The sequence below is a fragment of the Varroa destructor genome, unplaced genomic scaffold (assembly GCF_002443255.2).
Source record: "Varroa destructor unplaced genomic scaffold, Vdes_3.0 BEIS01000003.1, whole genome shotgun sequence".
In the NCBI taxonomy this organism is placed as follows: domain Eukaryota; kingdom Metazoa; phylum Arthropoda; class Arachnida; order Mesostigmata; family Varroidae; genus Varroa; species Varroa destructor.
The window spans coordinates 7,291,066-7,310,310 of record NW_019211456.1 but is presented as its reverse complement, the minus strand read 5'-3'; the positions used below and the strand labels follow the sequence as shown (position 1 = coordinate 7,310,310).

The 19,245-nt window shown below is 39.6% G+C and overlaps 1 protein-coding gene and 1 long non-coding RNA gene across 10 annotated transcripts in view; one reads left to right on the top strand and one right to left on the bottom strand.

The window, feature by feature from the left end:
* Window positions 1-306: 306 nt before the first annotated feature.
* On the bottom strand, window positions 307-16,236 carry LOC111247239 (uncharacterized). Of its 7 annotated transcripts, none has more exons than XR_015323368.1 (6): window positions 15,625-16,232; window positions 13,633-14,018; window positions 11,440-12,514; window positions 9,881-10,000; window positions 9,206-9,390; window positions 3,501-4,099 (listed from the first exon to the last, which is right to left on the bottom strand). It is a non-coding gene; the product is annotated as an uncharacterized LOC111247239 (long non-coding RNA). The 7 variants fall into 7 exon arrangements; XR_015323367.1 differs by lacking the exon at window positions 11,440-12,514 and adding an exon at window positions 7,773-8,160 and having other exon boundaries at window positions 15,625-16,231; XR_002672018.2 differs by lacking the exons at window positions 11,440-12,514; window positions 13,633-14,018 and adding an exon at window positions 7,773-8,160 and having other exon boundaries at window positions 15,625-16,227.
* Window positions 12,429-19,245, top strand: part of LOC111247530 (heparan-sulfate 6-O-sulfotransferase 1-like) — a 49,918-nt gene continuing 43,101 nt past the window's right edge. For 2 of the 3 annotated variants that reach the window (XM_086983087.1, XM_022798558.2), the window contains exon 1: window positions 12,431-12,913. The gene's annotated coding sequence lies outside the window, so the exon portion shown is untranslated. Of the gene's footprint in view, window positions 12,914-19,245 lie in introns of all 3 variants that reach the window. The other variant, XM_022798560.2, reaches the window with a different exon arrangement.

Sequence of the window (19,245 nt, the reverse complement as noted above, 5' to 3'; positions counted from 1 at the left end):
GTAATATCCAACTTATGTTTAAGTTCTCTGTTCTTTCCAGAAGCGAAAAAGCGGCCGCAGCTATACGATACGGTTCGCATATAAGTATACCCACGTAACATCTAATGAAGCTGACAAATAACGCTTCGCATTGCAAGCACATATCTTTAATTTTTTAATTGAAGTTTTTTTCTATCGAAGCTTCAATACAATGTAAGCACTTGACTAACTCTGAAAAAGGCCCCGAGGGCGTCCGTTTTTTCGACCAAGCGTATTCTTCCATTGCAATAGCCGCCATGACTCCAATGTAGTACCTTCTGGAAATAGCTGACCAGCGAATAGTATTTGTACTAGACGGTATTGAGAACAACAGATAGGGCCACGGATCAAGTGTTCACGGTTTATAGAAGATCATGACATAGCTTGCCTTAGAAACACACGGTTCACATAATACGGAAAGCAAAACGTGTCTATTACAAATTGAATGTAATAGTCGCATACTGTTATTGCTCAGTATTTTAAAATTTTCGGATTAAACGTAAAGCTGTATTCAGTAGTCAATAGGGCTTTGCCAGCTTGAGTGGCCCAAATGCCCAGCTATACATTTGATATTCGGATTCTCTATTTTAGATTTCAGTCATAACAGACCAGAGCTTTCATTTAACGTTTTATGTACAGAGTTCAGACTATTAAGCACAACGATTACTTTGTAAATATTTTATATTTTAACATATTTTTAAAAATAGAGTAACATATTTGGTACAAATGAGCGAACTATTGTATAACATTCACCATGCAACAACCATGTACATGACTATAGGCTTATCTTAACGATAGAGGGACATTTCTAAACGGCCCTCGAAGCTAGCTAATTTTTAAATTGGGCCAGTGTGCTGAGTGCAAACAATCAAGGGAAAGCTTTTCGCCACGACTGTTCTAAGCTTATTAAGGTCCTCTTTCAAAATCTTTTTTATTGCATCAGTTGACGCCATTTTCGCATATCATGACTGGAAGTAACTGATCGCGCGTTATTTCGTATTACTTAACCTTGTGAGACGTTTCCTGACACGAACATATGTGTGCCTAACCTGTCACAGATTACATGCGATCGCAAAGGGGTAGCACTATACGTTTAGAAGGCGAATCTGAGCGAATTTTGTGCATTTTCTGCTAAATACGCAGTACAGGATGTTTCCGTAAGCATTGAAGGAAGCACTGTTGGTCGTGCGCGGTATGGCTGTTTACGGGGGCCAGTTTCGTAAGTCAACTACCCCAGCAGTTTTGACACCCTGTCATTACTCAGTTCTTTATTAATCAGCGTTATCTAGCCAAAACAAATAACAAACTAAACACAGCCTTCGAGTCTTTGCAGTTAGATGCCCACACCACATTTGCCCAAAAAGGAAAGACGCATGGGGAGGAAGGGGGAGAACGAAAGGGAGAGGGAGAGAGACAAAATGCAAAATTGTTTTTGCAATTCATAGTTAACAGAATATACAAAGGAGTGTGACCTGATATAGAGCTGCCTTCCGGCCTACCTGGCGCACTATAAGAGTGTGCTATGCAAAATAATAGTGCACATCGCCTCACGATGTGTAAACTAAAATCCGTCGTTCCTATTTTTCAATAGAAAATATTGCATTAATTCTTCCTTTCTTTTCGAGGCTGTGCAATGACAATCATTAGCAGTATAGCTAACAAATTTTTCTAACAAATAGCCAGGAAATAACAGCTATTTAGAGCAAAAATTCTCGACTTCCTCGCGTATTAAGGTTTATTATTGTCATTGTGACATGACTAACGTTTCATAGTTAAGTGTTAGCGAGACATATATAAGTTATCTAAAGGAGCTATCTTGATATATAAAATTTAAAAAAAAATGATGAAAAAATATTTATTTTCGTACTGCTGTAAAAGATGAACGTTGTTATGAAATGACTGAACACGATTAACAGTACAAATAGCAGCAGCTTAAAAGTAGTTGTTTTAAAAAAAGTAGTTCAAGTTGGGTGACCTATTTGCAGTGCCTTAAAACAGACTTTAGGCTTTATAAGAGTTTCAGTGGTAAGGCTTCACAAATCTAGGGTAAAGGTGAAACAAATACTCTGGTATAACTTCATTTCGTTTTAGCTTTTCGTAGGCACCTTGAAAAAACAAAAAATGAGTTTCATTTGAGGTCTATGCTAAAAATACTATTTAAAAATATATAGCATACTAGTAGAAGATCAAACGGCAACAAAAGAAACGGTTTGATCTAGAATGGGAAAGTAGTTGGTACTCAGAGTCGTCCTAAGTCGACGCGCAAATCAATGGCCAGTCATACAGCCGATCATCATCCCGTATCTGCTACATCAATATCATCAAACTTGTAACTTAAACAATCGAATTCTACTTAATCGGTACTGGTGAGATAAAGATACCTTTCTTCTCATTGGGACATTATTTAACTAAATACATTCCAATGCGGTTTTCAGCTTGGTGAATACACACTCCCTCAACACCTCTACATAGAATATTTTATTATATATGGCTCGCATGTCTTTAAACTATGGTGAAGATCTGTTATTATTGGACACATAAACATGTATACAAAGGTGAGCTAAAAAGTCCAGATTACCCATGTCAACCAGAAAAAATACATCCATGTGTCATTTTCGTCTGCGTAAAGTAGTTAGAACAAAATTTCAAATCGACCAAATGATTTTAGCCGTTGATTGAATTGATCTCAGTATAACTTCATCTTCCTATGTCCAGCGCCGTCAATCATTTGGACAAAAACGAGTAGCAAGATGTCCTTCAAAAGTCGAACGTCATCTGAAAATGTGTTCTCTATTATAAACGCTAATTCCAAAGCGTCAAAATGGAAAACCACAATAATTCACAAGATTCACTCACAGTATATAGCTGGGAAATGGCATAATTGATAAGCAACAGGGGCACTTCAAGACGAGAACAGTCATAGGCCGCCCCCATATAGGATCGACAAAAAACCATTCGATTCTAAAGGAAGAGCTTATCGATTATAATAGGCTTTTCTATAATCGGGTAAGGCAAAAGATTTGCAAATGTTTACGTTCTAAGTAATTGTAAACCATGGGAAAGTGTTGACTTTTATTGAAGCCGTATCACTCTCCCAGTCATTTTAAATTTGCCCTAGAGATAACCGCTTAATAGCATCTTTCCCTAGTAGCTCAGTAGAGTACGAAGCCTGACAATGGATCACTTATAATAATGGTAATTAAATTATATAATTATGGAAACAATTGTTTTTTGCACAGGTGCGATGAGAAGTCCCTAGAGAAAATAGCGATCTATAACGCTAAACCTTGTTTTTGTTGTCACGACAGCTCTATGAATGAGCCCCCGTTGTGAAAACGGGTGACGTTATTAGAAAACGGTCTGCTCGACATTTCGAAGATACTGCTATGCAAAAACCTTTATTAATTTTAATAACTATTTATTTAATGTAAGTATAGCAGTGGGTTTTTGCAATTATGGACAATTAGAGAAAACAGGAAAAGTGAATAACATATAAAGAACCTTTTCTTATTATTTGATTGGTATGAAGTACACCTACAAAACCTGGCATAAAGTATGATCGTATTCGGTAACTTTTTTTTTTGTATCTAGCGACCTCTGTCACCATTACCGTCGTTGTTGACTTTTCTCTAGAACATCTTGAAGACGGAAAGCTGATGTGGTCCTAGCCGTTTTCCATTCTTGTTCAATTTTAAACAGTCATAGCAATTATTGATTCAAAAACGTGAGGCCGTAGACCATTGGACATCGTGCCCTGCGGTGTGCTTTTCTGTTCGTCATCGTTGACGAATCCTATTCGATCGAATAGTGGAATGTTGGGGCGGATCACAGCAATCCTTGACTCTACTTTCACTCTAAAGTCTAAAAGCTTTTCGTTTTACGTTTCGCTCTCTACGTTCGTTTCGCAACCGACTCGTGCTGCGAAAGGAAGCGCTGCCAGAGCGAGATTGGCTTCTGCTCCTATTCGATTTCACGCAACATTAGAAACCAAATTGCATCTGACATTTGATTCGCCTTAAGGTCCTAAGGCAACGCCGTACGAGGCTCAAGCAGCCACGTTACGTCGGAGATGAGTTCAATTCTGAAAGATTAGCAGAAAAAAATATTTTTGATTACTTGTATGCTCCTATGCCCTATATTCAATATTATCTACTAGCGCATACTGACTTAGAGGCTTAGTCTAAACTACGTTAGTACCAGGTGTATTAATAGCCAAGTATTCGCGTACCCAAGACAACGGGTTAAGGCCCTGAGAATCTCAGCTATTATATTGTACACTTTGCAATAGTGTGCGTTTAAGACACCGCGGCGTAGCCATAAGGTAAAATGGCTATTTTTAATAATAATACAATAAAAGTAGCACGAATAGTAACATCGTTTAAAGGATATGAAACAACGCACCATTTTCTTCAATGGCTATTCTTTGCTTATGGTGCATGCTTACTGCAAAATAAGGAGCTGACTATACAGCATAGTTGCATACATGAGGTGAGGGTTGCACGTGTTTGCAGCTATTTAGCGTCATGTGAAGGGGAACGAGTGTACAGTCTCTCGTATACGTCTGAAAGTGGCTCAGATCATTTACTTCAGTAGTAACGAAGGTAGGCCGGACTTCTAACTAAGTTTGTTTTATCAGAACTGCACGGGTATATTAGTGACAAACTTATCAGCTGTCGCCTATTGTAGACCGTCGCAGGCCGTTTCGTCAAATTGTTCTACTACGAATGAAACTACGGTAAGGCGACGGTAACTCTCTTACCAAGATGACGTTTTTGCAAAAGACTATTGGGTCCGCTACACAGCCAACTGCCCCTTTAACGCATCCAGCAGTTCCACTGCCTCGACCTTACATTATTTGTAACCGCCGTCTAGACACAACCGTACCAGCTATGGAAATCGCTTATTTCTTTTATTTCACCGTGCCAATGTTAATATCCACCAGTGCGACACTGATGTCCTTGACTCCCTTAGGTTACAGGCACCCGTAAAAACAGGCCGTTCTGCAAGAAAACCATATATGGGACAAAGTCTGCTTCTCCTCGACGGACAGAATAGAATTGGCAGAAGTCATATAAAAGGTTCACCTGGGCGGAGAGGAAATGAATAGTTGATCCAAATTGGACAACCCGCCATCAACATGAAAACTCGCATAAACAGATTGAAATTGCATTTTGAACTTGCGCGCGCCAGCTATAGATTACGATCGAACAAAGGAGACCAGCAAATATTCGTCAGTCGTTATGATATATAGACTTAACAAAGCTACGTTCAATCTAGTATAGCATATTATTGTTTTAATATTATTTAATGAATTATTGTAACTTTTCTGCTCATCTATTTTGCCCTATATTTCAATTTTTGGTTCTAAATATTCTGGCTCTTTTTTTTCAAATGGAGTCCGGTCAACCGGAATAAACCTGCTAGCTTCCTTTGTCCGATCCTCGTCATAACTCAGCCTGAAAGGTCAATGATATCTAATAGGTAACTTTGGCAAATACTCGATAAAAGACAATATTCAGACATTCATGTTTGGATACAACTCAAATATTTAAACATATCGAATATACTTTCAGAAAACAGAGTAGTATATGACAACAGAGGCTTTTGAATTGTTCTATTTGAACTTTGCATTACACGTCCCAACGAGTAGTTAGCTGACAAAAATGGCCTCGAACTTTACGACCGGTACTGCCATGAAGCATTGTTTCATACGACTGGCTCTAAGCACGAAATGAAGTTCATCTCGCTTGGTTTCAAACCTAGGCCTCTAGATCTATGCCTTAAGCAGGCGAACAAGTTACAACTGCGCTATCTTGTAAACGATTACTACGTGGCTAACTACGAATGGGTAGAACGTAGGGGAATGAGCGTGTCCATAAAGATTGGGAAATGGAGTTAATGGAAGCGGTTATGTACAACCTATGGAAGACCGGAAACAACGCATTACTCCAAATGAGAAAAGCTTTTGGCTAATGATCTAGATGATGGCTGAATCTCGCATCTACTGCATCTTCTTTGATTATTTGAAATACAAAGATATTTAACTTTTGCATCTTCACGCACTCTCGACCACGCACTCCCTGGTCGCTTTCACTGTCGCGTCTTTCTTCTAAACTGAGAATTTGGAACAAAACTTCAGCCACATTTTTTCCCGTCATCGCTGTCATTCGACGTCGTGTGTCCGACATAAAAAATGTAATCAAAACATTAAGCCCTTCCCACTGAAAAAAAAAAATAGAAAAGAGAAAAGCGGACCTATATGGATATCATGCACTTAGGTAGTTCGGTGTCTGTGTTATCAGTGTCTTCTCTCGACATACCCCAAAAACGCATGCATACAGACGACGGTAGTCCATGATAATAAAGCAGAAAGACTAGTCTTGGCAAAGGGTTTGGAGTCATTCGTTGACGTATATGTATTGGGTGTGCGTACGCTACGAATGCTACAAGATGACACATAAAACATGTTTATTCATTGAGATGCGACGTATCTGATCGAGATTTGCTTCTTACATATGACAACAGATATTCGAATACCTTAACATATAACCTTTGTTTTATATTGTAACAGTAATAACGGCCTTGTACTTTAAAGTGGTAGTTAAATAGGATTTGTTTCTTATGATTGTTCTATCTGTACGGAACGTATGATGCATTTTAATTGTACCACCAATTAAGACTTGAACTCAAGTTAACTCTATTCAGCCTCAGCTATTCAAGCCTCAAGGCTACTTTGCAAGTTTGATAAACTGAGATCATCAGAAAATAAATTCTAACTTCACGTAACTTAGCCAGCATATGGTAACAGCAGAATTGGCGTCGCTGTTAAGCTACCGCTAGCGACGCCCAGCAAATCTCAGTAACTCTGAGCGGAATACTTCGCGGATATAAAGTGGTAGGAAATTCTAAGTATACTTAGAATTTGTGTTCATAACTTGGAGAACACACTTTGAAGTTCCTGCACAAGTATCCGTGGTCATTTCGAAGGCCGGCGGCGATGTAAATTAGATGTAGTTTGGTTTGGTGTTGATGTGATTTGTATAGCAAACAGCAGACTTGCACTCATTAAAAAGATCTTATGTCTAATAATAAAAGTAATAATAGATAATCTATAGGCAGTCTACCATTCTCTAGAATAGCGCTATAAACTACGAAAAAAAAGAACGATGCTTGAATTAAAACGCCATGCCGAAATCGTCCATATTCTATAAACCTTCTTTAAAAGCTTAATGTGCGCATCTGATGTTAATGCTTTTGTTCGTTGTCACGGAAGGATAGTATCAGGATGCCTCAGATTTATCATCATAACCATTCCTATGTTTAAGCAAATTATGGTGCATCATTATTATTCTGAAGCGCATTAAAGCATTTTGTTTATATCACAAAATTGCCGGAAGTATCGCTCCTTTGAACACTACCATAGGAAAAGTCCGTCGTCTACCTAGCAGCGCATGCCTCCTGATTCTTTGGCGCTATAATACTCAAAAAATGCAACAGTATCCATCAAAGTATCTAATCGATCCCGTTATCGATATCGCATTATAGTGCGTGTGTACGTAGCTCTTTTTCCATGTTTTGTCAACGACTTTCTGGGTCTAGCATAATCAGAAGGGTTAAGCTTTCGCATATGCGTACCGTCCTTAATGTGCAAAACCAAGAAAAAATGAGACTTCGACCGCGAAAAAGACAATTATTGTCAGACCCAACGTTACTACATGCGTATGCATAAAGCATTAGATAGAAAAATTACGTACGTAATTTTTATGCAATATCAATCGAACTATCTTAATATGCTGTTGTTGACTTCTGTTGTTTCGCTCAGGTTGCCAGTCGTCGCGCTCGCAACGGCAGTCATTTGGTAGGTCGCGGCATCTTCGTCTTTGTTAACGCCCACCTCGGTTGGTGTTGGGTGACTGTAGACGACAGCAACGGAATGGGTGTGCATCCTTCGACCCGCTCTGCTCCCATCCAGCTGACGCCACCGCTGATTCCCTTAGCTTCTCCTTATTATTATTATACTTCTAAGGGAAATGTACGGAGTGGTAGCTACCCTCACGTACAGTCTGCAACCACAACGGCCGCCATACCCGCGTTGATCCTAATCAATCCTGTGTGAGTAATAAATAATCCTGTGTGGGATATCTAAAGCGGAAGAGTACGGAGGTTGGAAATAAACACGTTCGTTTAACATTAGCATTTTAATAAAGCACTTTCGATGCCAACAACGAAGCGATGCTTAAAAGATGATAAGCTCCTTTTTAAAAAATATAAATAAATAAAAAGGAAATAACTTTATTAATTTATCCTGTAAACTGAGAAAGTAAAAGTTGGAAACGATATCCGGTTGAGTTCCGTAAAGTAACAAAAACATGGATTTACAAAGTACCATGGCCAAAGTAATTTTCTAGTATCAAAGCTGATTTTGCAGAGTCCTTCGTACGTCACAGTTCTCTAAAAGCGGACCAAATTCTACTAAGGAGCCCTACAGGTTGTAAAGTAATGATTGTTTAAGCTTCGAGTTAATAACGAATTCGATAAATATTTCAAGAAGTTCGAGCAGTGTCCAAGATTTTATTAAGTTTTATAAAATTCGAGCAACAGATGACTAATAATAACTAAAACTAGCGTCATGAACTATTGATATCTGCTGCGCTGGATACGAACCTACAATTCTGAAATATTCACACAGTCACGAGCGAAAGAGAGTGCAATTGTCTAGTTCCATCCGTTTGCTAAAAACAACTTTTTGGACGTAATTTTTCGTGGTAAAGACACGATCTAATGAATCATTCAACGACGATATCTAGGTAACATTTCGAAAAAATTGTAAAAGCAGTAGCTGACATATGTCAATATTAATAGGAAAAGCTGTTGGAAATGTTCAACTTGACCATCGATGACTGAAGGTAACGGAGAAGCCGATGTACTTTGTGACCTGTTTAGGTTGACCCAAGCCTTGAGCTCGTTCGTACCTACACGAATGGCTGTGCCACCATTATCCGGTGCTCAGTAAGAGTTCAAAGTCTAAAAAAAAATAGCAGTTTACCGAATCGTATCTGTCGGAAATATCTCAGGATTAGACAGGAAGGCCTAATTGTCGAGTAGCAGTTCGCTTACATGAAGAAGAGCAAGGCAATTGACTGCCTGCTGTCTTCCATTAATCAACAGTATCACTCGATGAACTAACCTGTTTTTACCTGCTTATAGTATGTAGTGAGATTTCAGAGATGTCTTTGAAGTTATGACGCGTAGCTTGTTGTTAGGCGTACTGCACACCAACGGGGCAGCTGCCCCTCGGGCCTTTCGCATAGTACAGTCTCCACTGTTAGAATAAAGACCGCGTTTTCAAGATCTAAAAATGGCTTCACGAATCTGGAAACAAGGTACAGTTCTAGAAATGTTCTCTTTATGTTTTTTATAGATGAGGTTAAACATTTGTGTGCATTTACCTTATATAGTAGAGCTAATGTACAAAACAGTTTGTGCCCCTTCTAGCGCATGAAGAATGGACGCAGATGCTTAAAAAAATGCCAAGCGATTTTTTACCACGGTATTATAAAGTATGTCTAATGCTAGCGGTGCACCAATGCAAAGTAATCTGCATAAGGACACGAAGACCAATGTACAGTTATATTCTCAGCAACGAGAGCTTGAATCAAATGAGAATCGTAAACTATTTGAATGTACAACCTTTATCCACTCTGAAGTTCATTGAACAGATCGAACTCATAATAGACGATGTTTCCTTGATTCGATTCGACTAGATATCGGAAGGTCTTACAGGAAAAATGTGGACGCACACATCAGGCCAAACGAATTTTGTATCGTCCTACTAGAAATGTACGCAAATGAAGCCTGTTACCGTTCGCGCGTCCATAATCCTTCTTGTCTCGAAAAATGCGAAGATCCTTGTGAAGGGTTGAATTTAGATTTGACGTACGAAAGCAGACTGAAGTGGTATCGGTTGATGATCCAATGAAAGCTGCAAATAGAAAACGGCTTATTTGAATAATGAAAAATGGAGAGATATCCTGCGTAATGTTTTACTAGACTGGAACGAATCCAAAGAAGGTTAAAACTAAAGCTTAATGATACGACACATTCTCAGCCACTGATTGAATCAAGCCCGTGATACAATATGGATCGCAAGCATTGTGGAATCACAATGTAAATGGGAATAGTTTGACATGGAACAAAGATACACCCTTTTTCACTTTATATAAAGAGATAAGACAACAAAAACTTTCGCTGTGTAGGCTATCGGCTATTTGATGACTACAATTGTCTACAATTATGAATAATCCTCCGACAGTCTAGCCGCTATCAGATGCGTTGGCAAAGCCCTCAATAAGCTCGTTAATAATTACCAGCTCAAAACACGGCAGTCACTTAGCTCCACTGTGTCAACCTATGAAGAAAAAACTTAAACGAATACAAAATGCAGTTACGAACATAGAGCTAGGAAGACTTTATATGCCGCAGAATACGCCACCATTTAGCGTAGCGAATCAGATCATTCATTTCTATTCAGTCAGAGCATTGTACAAGTTATATATGTCAGGCTTGAAAAACCTGTTCACGTCCGAAACTTTGATTAGAGAAACAATTTTTTCTGCACAGTAGTCCCCAGCGTATTGATTGTGTAATACAGATCAATGATGTTGGACTTGTGCGTAAAGCCTAGACAATTTAATAGAGGCACGAACAGTCATGATGGTGATGATGATAATAATAATAATAAAGCTCTTAAAAAACGGTGGTTGAACTTTCAAACCTAAATCTAATGCTTGACTCTTCTGTCTTGCCAGACTTATGAAGTAGACGTTCTTTAAACAAGCGGACAATCTACCTTTTGTGCCACTGTGCCGTAAAAGATTCCGTTTACCAGAAGTGCTTTATGTTATGTCATTTTCGTATAGGCCAGCAGCGGTTCTCGAAGTTATCTGTCTAATAATAATATTAATAATAACCTATTTAACTCGAGTAGTCGACGAAAAGAGCGTGTAGCCACGTCGAGGCTCATATAACCGATTGCGGCCTAATAAAGAGCAATTTCAAATATACTAATTAGATTTAGTACTGAATATTTCTATGCTGGCCTATGTTGATAATAATAATTTTATATTTTGTCTTGATGAGTGTAAACTACGGAAAATTAGGCTTCTCATATTTGCAGAGCTCATTTCAAATACCCAGATAGAAACCTTTAATACATCCGAACACGTGCTAGCATGTTATATTAATACGCTGTAGTATCTCCGCTTACCAAGGTAATAGGCAGCCCCGTGATACCTGCATTACCTTCCAAAATCGACTTTTTCAGTCGGTACATTTCTCCTTGCGATCAAATACGCTTTATCGACATCTATGCTTATTATATTGTACCGTGCAATTGCCTAAATTAATGTGTATATACGCTACATGAATAAAAAGCCATTTCTGCAGTGTATCCTGTTACGAGTCTACTTGAATCCTTTGTTTTTATAACAAGTTCTTATATCCTGACAGTAAATTGAACCAACTGAGTCACGTAAAAAAGAAATGCACTTGTATATGACGTGAGGTTCGTTTAAGAGGCATTTTCGGGTTCTGAGGTTTCGACCCCATATTTTTTTCGTCGCAATATAACGATCGTATTATTGGTAGGTACTCTCGTAAAGCAATTTCCTGTCCGACTGACACCGTGCCCGTGAATATTCTCCATTCATGTTACTGCCATGCAAGCCAGTCACCCTCTTGTAGATCAAGCAACTTTACTCCGCTCACTATCGAAGTGATAACATATATCTTTCTTATTTTATGCCACCATGCAACTCTGCCTGCCAAGCCCCGTCACTATACACAGTTCCTATACATAGGCCATAGCTTGTTTCTATCTGTTGTGGTTCCTCGTTGCCATCCTTCCGCCAACGTCTGTAAGCCGCCGATCCAATGAAGTAATACCGAATGAATCAAATTTGGGGCAAAGATGAGTCTCTTCTTCCACTGTTCCGCTGTTGGAACCGAACCGGTGCCGATAATCAACGATGCGTTTATAGAGTAAAGCCTCTCGTATATGGAGTTCAGGTTTTCATCCGACGTGCCTGTCTGTACTTTTGTTTGCCTGGATGCGTTTCTTTTTCCAGTCGTTCATCCCTCTGAGCACGCCCTTACTTTTCCCTTTCCACCAAATGACAAGCAAGCGGCAACTGGCTACCCTTTCCTCAGGGCCTTCGCGCCGATTCAATTCTGTAGCACAGCGTAGCGGTTGTGATTGTCTGTGGTGAGCACCTTCAGTGGGTTCCGTCAATTACGGCTCGGAGCGGACTAAATGCGTGGACCAGCTGCACCGACACAGGCGCCCTGGAGTAGAGCGTTCCTGGCGCCAAGGGCGCAGACAGCGGAGCCGACTAGCGGAGGGGAGCGCAGACGACGGTAGCAGTCAGAAAGAAGCAGGCGAGTGGCTGTATTCGTTCGCTGCCGTGTTCAGACGAACAAGAGCTGCAGTTCAGTCGACCTGCAATCGCCAGTGAGTTGTGTCCGGAGGGCGGCAAAGAGGGAGAAGATAGATATTACGCTCTGTTAGCGATGTAATCAGACGACAACATCAGCTGCTGTTAGTATGGTGATGAGACGTGTAAATCTGTTAAGTGCGCGCTGAGTTGTGCAATAGCAAGTAAAAAGTAACCGTTTTCTAGTCGACAGCAGCGTCGATTGATTCGGCTGATTTATTCTGTGTTGCTGTTATATTGTGTGTGGTATGACGGATATTATCGATATAGAGCAGATAAAAAGAAGCAGGGTCCAGTCAAATGAGCATGTTGCTGAACTAACATGACAACTGCAAAAGGTCTGCTTAACAAGGATACCATCGCTGTGTCGCCTCGAGCAGCGCAACAACTTGAAGTCGATCGAGGTTAGTTTGAAAACATGTTTTAAGAGAAGTAAACACAATCGCCGCGTAAAGAAACTAAAACTGGTATACTGCGTTGATTGGTGTGTACTATTATAATGCTGTCATCACAATTCTAGGTCAAAAAATTAACACCATCCAGTGTTCAAAAGAACGTCAATATGTAAGAAAAGATTTAATGAACATTTGCACACTGGAAGTAACTATTCATAGGGATTCATGACCTCCGGTAGTCCGGATAATCAGGCATCGAATTTTGTAGATACCCCGACTAACTCATCAATCATTCACTGAACAAAAGTAGTTCCGTCAATTGGCTAACAAAATTGCTCATTTTTTTTTTAGCTAATTGACTAACTAGCTAGCTTTCAGTTGTACTAACTACAGACAGCTAAGGACCGTTCAAACTGTCAAGAGACTTAAAGAACTGCAATAACTCGTCGAACAAATAAGCAGTGCCAAATATCCTATTACTTTCTGTAGCATCCCTTGTCTTATAAACTCTTGAACTACGTTAATCAATAGCATCAACGTTTGTTCGTCACTGGTAAACAGTTGATGAAAGCGAGCTTGGAGCCGCCCAGCACCTATTCATCATAGCTTCATGTTGGTTGTCGTTGTTAAGCTGAGCGTGTCAAAAAAAAATCAATACAGTTTGGCAGAAAACCTAACTCAATGGATAACAACAAAAATGTCGTCAATGCATGGTAGCTAAAATATACCTATCTATCCATGTAGCTTGATTTTCTTTTGTATTGTCTGCTGCGAGATGGGTTGTCCTTCAGTCGCAGGTGTGGTCTCGGCGGGGTGTCAGTGAACGCTGTATTTCTCGGTCCCGAGCCAGACGGCAGATGGAGTGACGGTGATGCAGGCCACAATGGTAATGCTGCTACAGCGGCGATTTCTGACATTGTAGAGTTATGGCCCTAATGGGAAGACTGCGACACCCAAGAGGTCCTAAAGTTGTACGTGCGTAGAGGGAGAGAGCTGAGATCGCTACGTCCCTACCTTTCCCGCCGCTTATTTCATCTTTCGTTTAACCTCTATGTCTGCTGGTGACCATGAGGGCACAAAATGTACAGAAAAAATTAGGCAGCAGTTCCGATATCTGGCGATGCATACAAAAAAGATATACAGGATATGAGAAAACTTCCAGAAATATTTCTATTGATGTGAATAAGATAAAACTGCGAAGGTTATAACTTATAACTTATGTGCGTGCAACAGCTGGATGGAGCAGGGCATCCCGTTATTTCTCTACAACTTGCTTTAAACGTTTAGAAAATAGAATATGATTCACTAGATTTAACGGCGCCGGTCACGATAATAGTACAGACTGTTTTTTGACAGAAAGGAAATTTTCAGCCATGTTTCTTCAAAAGGGTTACATTACTACGAACTGCAATCTTCTATAATTATTACCTTAATATATAAAATTCTCATTGTGTGTGCATTTGGAATAACCAAAAAGCCAGAGTCGTTTAACACAAAATAAATCGAATAAGACTGGGGTAACATCTATTACAGTAAATTTTTTTTGTTCGACATTCTATTTTTATTAAGAGTAATTCAGTAATAGATAAAAAAATATTTCTACTGAGTGGGTTTTTTTTTAATTATTGTTATATGAACAAGTCGACGGAATCACTTATTTTTAGATATGTACGAAACATTTGCTAGTAGTCGAAGTGGAGTGGGTTTTGCTAGATCCCAGAGTTTCCAACAGACCTTTTGAAACCGCATAAATTACTATAAAAAGAGCTATTAATCTCAAAGTAATTGTTTTTTTTTCGAATTCCTACTTTTCCTTTATTTTTTGTTTTCCTTATTCTCGATCACTGGGGCTAATTTTTACTAATGCTGAGATTTGAACCCGAATAGCAGTGTGCTCGATATTTATGGTTGCTATGGCAACGCACTTTAAGGATGCCCTGTGCTTATTGAGACCACGCCGCTCACAAACTGTATTAGCGTATACTTGTGGAAGCAAGAATGCTGATACTCATGTCAAAATGTTTAGATATTTAATCCCGCTACAAGTCTACTATTGGCTAATATTGTATAAGGTGGAAATTACCAAAAATCGTCATCAAGTCATAAAAAATAAGAACACCAAGAGGGCGACTGGTACATTTTTTGGGATACAAAACCCAAAATATCTAGGTAATGTCCTATATTTCAAATTTGTCTTCAGTTTTCGTGCGAAGTATATCCTACTTGAACAAAAGCCATAACAAACTTTTTCCAAGTTACGAATCCTTCGAATTTTAAACTGACGCATTAGGAACGAAAATCAAAAGGGTTATCAGTTTACTCTGTCACAGCCATGCTTCTAATCTTAAAAGACCTTTGCTTTCAAATTAAGCTTTTAATCCATATAATAGATGGAACCAATGATTCAGTTATACGCTTGTGTACACATTGTTTTAATTGATCACTCCTCAATTGTGGCGGTTTTAGCACTGCTCCTGTGATTCAAAATGGCTGAGATCGTATTCTTTTGCGCAGATTAATTACCGTGAGAACGCGAGTCGTTACGATCCGCATATTTATGGACGTCGATGTATGTAGAGGTCTTCATAGAATTCGAAACGCCAAAAATTAAAAAAATCCTAGCAATTTTTGTCTAAATACTTGTGTAATGCATATATGAGACTATTTTTCCGATCGTGCTCCTGGTTCTTATTCTCACGCAATGTACTGTGTGTACTAACCGTTTGCTGGCCACAGTATAACGTGTGGGGCCGAATATGTACGTGCATATATCATCATGGCTACCGATGGTTCAACGAAGTCGTTCCTTCCGTTTCTTTTGTGGAGGGGGGGGGGGTGGTAGGTAGGGGCTATTCTGGTTAGGTATAGGTTCTCCTGGTACTTGTTTCTTGCCGCATTGAGGTTGTATCATGCACGGTATAATCTGCTTTTCCCTGGTCCTACTTGGCCCCAACGATGTCTGCAGTCGCTTGACATTGCTCTATGCGGTGGCCTGTTGGCTTGTATGTTGTTGCTGTCACTGCTCTAGTCGCTCTGGTTGTTGGCCTTGAGGACTTTCTAGTAACAGTTGCTCAGTCGAGTACTGTATCTATAAGCACCGTATTATTGGCAGCGGCAGCTTTCTCTCTTGACACCAAATGTGTTGTCCTTGCAGGTTTGTACCTATGAAGAGTGCGTGTGTGTGTCTGTTTGCGTTATATGTGTAGATATGTACACATATGCATAATAGGATGATAGTAGCAGCGGCGGTGGTCGTACCCGTGCAGACTCGTATCGCGTCAAGTCATATTTTTGTCTAATCGTCAGTTCGCCTGACAAAGAACGTATTGTTAACGTACCCGTTTCGCTGATATCTTCCGAGTGGGGAAGGTATGCACAATGATTGTGACCAGCAAACGAATCTGTCGTGCACAAATGTGCGCGATGCTGCAGAGACTTACGTTTGCTTATTACAATGTTGTTTTTTCACTACAGCTAAGTTGCTAGTTTTATTTGTAAACAAAGGAAACCCTTCATATATAACCCATATAAAGATTTTGCTGTACTTTAATAGTAACCCTATGTAAAAGCGGAGTGATCAGCGCACGTGGGCAGTATAGGTGATTAATCGGCTTCCCGTTTTTTTCGTAAATAAAAAGTGGGCCAAATGGACAAAGAGGTAACCTTTTAGCCCTAGGTTAAATAGCATCGTTGTTTCCACACAAATATATTTTAGATATTAGTTTTAGTTTCATTTTGGATCACTACTTATTTGAATCTGTACATTATTTAATAAAACGCAGGTAACTATAGGCAAAGAACTATTATATTCATGAGGCAAGGAATATATTGAAAAGGAAAATATTAGGCTTGGCTAATGCATCGTGATTTACGTTATTGTAAGTTCTTCGCACATCGAACTCTCGCTTATGGTACAAGCCACTTGATAGGTAGCATCCCAGACGGAATAGTTTCGAAATAAGTTGTTGTATATACATGTATGCCTTTGTCACCATCGATCGATCGTGTAAACTTACCGTGGTTTATAGATGCACGCCCGTTTACTGGGGTTTTGTCCGTGTTGTACGTTATGTAATAAAAAGATGTGGGTCCTATTAAATGATTTATTTATGATCCAATTTGTTGTCCGAATCCTTGTTGCGAACAAAGTAACTTCCTAGAATATGAGTCAGCGTTTGTCTGGGACCATACCGTTTATTTGATGGTCGTCCATTTCGGATAGGCGATCCTGCAGAAGAAAGGTGCGTGGTGCACCGTAAACACACGAGTTCATTACATAATCGCAGATGCCCTTTATAAAGTACAGATTCCACCTTCTGTAGTGTTGAAGGAAATTTCAGTATTTGCACGCTAATAAAGACAACGGTTATGACAAAATTACCACGATTTCAATTACGTTTCTGGCAATGTATTCGTGTCAACATTAGCTACTTCACCGCCTGCAATAAATCGATACGTGGGTATTATCAACGGCAAACGATGCCGAAGTAGGAATAGCAGTAGTGATAACAATATAGTTAAGTCGTAAACATAAACATTTGTCTTATTTCTTATTATATTTCTTATTACATTTCTTATTATAATTTGTAGAACTGCACTATTTGAATGGCAATAAATAATCACTGCGTCGTATTAAACAATAACAATAACTGTTGCTTTCGCGTTTGTGAGTGTTATCCGCGTCGCCGTCATGCGTGATATGTAACGTGTGCGTACTATGATCACTATTTTCATTAAATGCATGGGCCTATATGGGTGTTGTTGGAGCACACAAAAGATGATAAGTCAGTATATTGTTGGCAGATGCGCATGTTCAACATCGAAACGACGCTGGGGAAAGAAAATTCGAGCGAACTGTAAGATTCATTGTGTGAAGTGCAAGACCCACATTCCACGTGGGCTACAAACAGTAGGCCGCAGGCGCCGTCAAACCCAGCAATTATAACACCGCATTAGTCTTTTGAGCCACAGTTGGGGCTTCACGCTAGACCAAAGCTAGATAAGACGGACTAGATGGCCCGGTACGTACGACGGAAGCAAAATCGGCGTATGGTGGCTGAGACGAGTCAGCGATTATAGCGTCAGTGTTTCATCGCAGCCCATGTCATTCTAATTGCTCATTAATATTGATTATGTTCGCGACTCTGTGACACACGCCGTGTGCACTGCCTGCCGTAGGCCTAACTAGCAGAACTTGGAAGAGGACTGAACGAGTCCTGGAAGGGACCCATGCTAAGACACCATTGAGGGAAGGGATACAGAGGAGGCGCCGACAGGCAGAATAAACGACATATAGAGAAAGGGAGCCGAAAAGGCTAACGTTAGAACGGCTTTGCGACTTGTGACGTATCTGTTACGCTATATCATGTATTCGGATCTCCCTGGAAAAACGGTGGATTCAGGCGCCGACGTGCTGCGTTCTCCTAATGCCTCAAACAGATACATCTGTACATAAACGCTCGTATTGGATATATTATGTTACGCACATGTACATTTAGATGCTATTATCGCAACTATAGAGGAAACAGGGTCTTTTCTTTTTATTGACATTCATAATATTAGGTCACTATGACGTTAATTCCTGTCCTTGCAGTGACCGCTCCATCATTGGGTGGAAGTGTGAACAATAGGTGGTCAACAAAGGGTGTCAATATCAAAATTATTTTGACTTTTAATGGTCCTGAATACAAGTTAGAATGGAAAAATTGTCGGCTCTTGATTCAAGCGAGGTATTCTAACAAGACAAATGCTAATATGGAATTAGTCATTCTTCAAAACTGCCAATGAATTATAAATGATACGCTGGTTAGTAAAAATCTAATACTGAAAATCATTAATCATTTTGAGTACTTAATTTCTTTGTTGCCAAATCCCTGCTACTAGTGAAGAAAAACCTAGAATATTTTTATCAAATATCATCATCAAACGGCTCATCGCTTAAACGTGATCAAGGTTAAGATTTCGTTCCTGCCAACCGAATTTTTTTGTCTGCAATTTTCCCTCGCTCAGTGTTGATGACCTATGCAGATTTGATTAGGTCAGATGTAAACAGAAACCACGATATATCGTTGTCGAATAGGTGTTTCTACCTAAATGCGTTAAATTCTTGGTATGTAGGATTCACGCTAATGACGTATTTCTTGTGAACAGTGCGCTTACTCAAAGATCTCAAGGCGTTCCCAGAATAACTGGGTAGTTTATGTTCGTTTACGTCAACAGTGTGTATTTGTCGCTACTTTTACCCTTTATACGAAAGCAGTGCTTCTAGGTTGATCGAAATGTTAGCTTGAATATAATGCTTTGCGTCTGTTCACTAACTTTTAAGGTGCGATTAGCCGTCA